Genomic DNA, 3,829 nt, shown 5'->3' with positions numbered 1-3,829 from the left:
CCGTTGCACACGAGTCAGTCGATCCTAAGCCCTAGGAGAAATCCGATGTTGATGGGGGCCGTCATAGCATGATGCGCTTTGTGCTGGCCCCCGTTGGGCGAAAGGGAATCCGGTTCCTATTCCGGAACCCGGCAGCGGAACCGATACAAGTCGGGCCCCTCTTTTAGAGATGCTCGTCGGGGTAACCCAAAAGGACCCGGAGACGCCGTCGGGAGATCGGGGAAGAGTTTTCTTTTCTGCATGAGCGTTCGAGTTCCCTGGAATCCTCTAGCAGGGAGATAGGGTTTGGAACGCGAAGAGCACCGCAGTTGCGGCGGTGTCCCGATCTTCCCCTCGGACCTTGAAAATCCGGGAGAGGGCCACGTGGAGGTGTCGCGCCGGTTCGTACCCATATCCGCAGCAGGTCTCCAAGGTGAAGAGCCTCTAGTCGATAGAATAATGTAGGTAAGGGAAGTCGGCAAATTGGATCCGTAACTTCGGGATAAGGATTGGCTCTGAGGATCGGGGCGTGTCGGGCTTGGTCGGGAAGTGGGTCAGCGCTAACGTGCCGGGCCTGGGCGAGGTGAGTGCCGTAGGGGTGCCGGTAAGTGCGGGCGTTTAGCGCGGGCGTGGTCTGCTCTCGCCGTTGGTCGGCCTCGTGCTGGCCGGCGGTGCAGGATGCGCGCGCCTGCGCGGCGTTCGCGCCCCGGTGCTTCAACCTGCGTGCAGGATCCGAGCTCGGTCCCGTGCCTTGGCCTCCCACGGATCTTCCTTGCTGCGAGGCCGCGTCCGCCTTAGCGTGCTCCTCCGGGGGCGCGCGGGTGCGCGGATTCTCTTCAGCCGCCATTCAACGATCAACTCAGAACTGGCACGGACTGGGGGAATCCGACTGTCTAATTAAAACAAAGCATTGCGATGGCCCTAGCGGGTGTTGACGCAATGTGATTTCTGCCCAGTGCTCTGAATGTCAACGTGAAGAAATTCAAGCAAGCGCGGGTAAACGGCGGGAGTAACTATGACTCTCTTAAGGTGGCCAAGTGGCGGCGGTGTGGCTGCATCCGGACCTGGCTTTTCGAAGTGCGGTCTTGATGTAGTCGTGCTGCTGCTGCGAGGTGCCTTCCTTGGGTTATAGTTTCAGGGAGAGTGATGCGCAATACATGGGCCTAGCCCTCTTAGCCTCTCCTCTCCTGCGGTCTTCTCCCCTTCTCGTGGGCCCGCTGATTTTCGCAGAGTGGAAGACCGCACCAGGGGCTTGGGGGGGTTACCAGCCCCCCCTCGCACTATCCCTTTTTTTAGTTGGGGGCAGTAATCAGAGAATAAGTGGTGGCCCTTCCGCTGAAGGTGCCACCCCAACTCCCCCAGCACCTAGCCGGCCAACCGGCCGTGCCGAAAATCTTGTAACTTTTGCAGCTGTATACACCTGTAGTGAGTGCCACCGCAGTTTCACCACCAAGAACGGTCTCGGGGTCCATCGCCGCCGCCAACACCTTGCGGCCGCCAACGCGGAGATCGTCACGGAGAGGCATCGCGCGAGGTGGACGGAGGAAGAAGTCCTGTCGCTCGCCAAGGCAGAGGCCGAACTGTTCCTCGAGAGGGACGCCCGGTTCTTCTTTGTAAATCAAGAACTCATCAGGATGTTCCCCGACCGAACGCTTGAGGCAATCAAGTGCCGACGGCGGCAAGCTGCCCACAAGCAGCTTGTCCGCCAATTCATGGAGGCGCTTGAGATCGGTCGGGGGGAAGAGCCGGCGTCCCGCCGGGGAGCAGCGAGCCCGCTGCCTGACGCGGGCGAGGCCGCTGCGCCGCCCGTCGACGCAGCCGACGACTTCGCGGCCGACACCACCGGGCCGCCGCCGGAGGGGCCGACTGACGCCGCCATCTGGGAGCATCTGGCGGGGCTACCCGCTTCCGCCCAGCGTTTCTCTGCCCTGGATCGTGTCATAGGTCTGGGGCGGGGCACGCCGCCCGATGTCATCCTGGGCATGCTCCCGGATGCCCTTGCATCGGTCGGGTCCAGAGGGGAGAGATCGATCACCAGGACACAGCGGCCGCGCCAACCATCGAAGCGGCCGCCTGCCGCGCCGCCGACGCAGAAGCGCAAGCGGCGCCGCTGGGAGTACGCGAGAACGCAGGATGCCTTCCGACGGTCGCGTGCACATTGCGTGCGCGGCCTCTTGGATGGCACCCTGCTCCAGCCGCCACCTGCCATCCCTGGTCTGCTGGACTTCTGGGCGGACCTCTTCACCAAGAAGCCCATCTCCACCGCGGGCTTCATTCGTGACCGCCTCCTCCCGCACTCAGAGCCTGTCGCTCTTGAGTGCATATGGGGGCCGGTCACACATGAGGAGGTCGCCGCCGCGTTGCCGCCCAGGGGATCAGCAGCCGGGCCGGACGGCCTTACCCCAGCGGAGTTGCGGCGCCTGCCGCACGAAGTCCTGGTGAAAGTGATGAATCTCTTCCTTCTGGCCCGCGCCCTTCCGGAACGCCTGCTTCGCGCGCGGACGTCCCTTCTCCCGAAAACGGCTGCACCAACATCCCCCGCTGACTTTCGCCCCATTACGGTCTGCTCGGTGTTGGCGCGGACCTTTCACAAGGTTCTCGCGTCACGCCTGATGCGCGCATGTGCTGTGGACGAACGTCAGCGGGCATTCATCCCTCGGGATGGGATGTTGGAAAATACCTTCATCTTGGACACTGCTCTCACCGACGCAGTTCGCTCCTGCCGCTCTGTCTTTGTGGCGTCGATCGACGTATCTAAGGCATTCGATTCGGTAGATCATGCTGCCCTTCGCCCCGTGCTGAAGGCGCATGGCCTGCCGGATTGCTTTGTCGAGTATGTCGAGCGGTGCTACGAGGGCAGCACGACAGTGATAGCGGACGGCGCCGGCGTGGGCGTGTCTGTGCAGCCAGCACGGGGCGTTCGCCAGGGCGATCCCCTCTCCCCCCTCCTGTTCAACTTTGCGGTGGACTACGTTTTAGGCCAACTGCCCTCCCACATCGGAGCTCGGATCCTCGGTCGCAGAGTCAACGCTGCGGCCTTTGCAGATGACGTCTTTCTGTTTGCAGCGACCCCGAGGGGCTTGCAGTCCCTCATCGACGCAGCCGTCGCAGCCCTCGCCCACCTGGGGCTGCAGATCAACGCCCGGAAGTGTTTCACCCTCGCCTTAGTCGCGTCAGGGCGCGAGAAGAAGGTGAAGGTGGACAGCAATGTCACCTTCACAGCAGGCAATACCACCATGCCTGCCTTGCGTGTGGGTGAAACCTTCCGGTACCTGGGGCTGCAATTCTCCACGGCGGGTCGCTGTGTCTTCAATCCACGTCGCCACCTGGTGGAGCAGCTTGACGTCATCTCCCGAGCTCCGCTGAAGCCGCAACAGCGCCTCCACGCTCTCACCAACGTACTTCTCCCCTGGCCTGTACCACGGGCTGGCCCTCAGCCGCACCCGGGTGGGTGCATTGAAGTCGGCCGACGTCACCATCCGGGCCGCCGTCAGGAGATGGTTCCGCGTTCCGGCGGACACCCCCCTGGGATACTTCCACGCTCCTGTTGCCCAGGGGGGCCTCGGCATTCCATCTTGCCGATGGATGGGTCCAACCCTCCGTCGGTCCCGTCTCCTGGCGCTGAAGAAGATAGGGCCAGCCTGCGACGGTGCAGGCATGGATGAGGTGCAGCGTGAGATCGAGGTGCTGGAGCGCCACCTAATGTGGGAGGGCCACCTCCTCAAATCGTCAACGCAGGTTGGGGAAATGTGGGCGGCGCGCCTACACATCGCCATTGACGGTGCGGCGCTGTCATCTTCTGCCGCCGTCAGTGGCCAACATCAGTGGGTCGCCGACACCAGTCGCCTGC

Source organism: Schistocerca piceifrons, unplaced genomic scaffold, assembly GCF_021461385.2.
Source record: "Schistocerca piceifrons isolate TAMUIC-IGC-003096 unplaced genomic scaffold, iqSchPice1.1 HiC_scaffold_943, whole genome shotgun sequence".
Lineage (NCBI taxonomy): Eukaryota > Metazoa > Arthropoda > Insecta > Orthoptera > Acrididae > Schistocerca > Schistocerca piceifrons.
Note: the sequence above shows the minus strand (reverse complement) of the source record.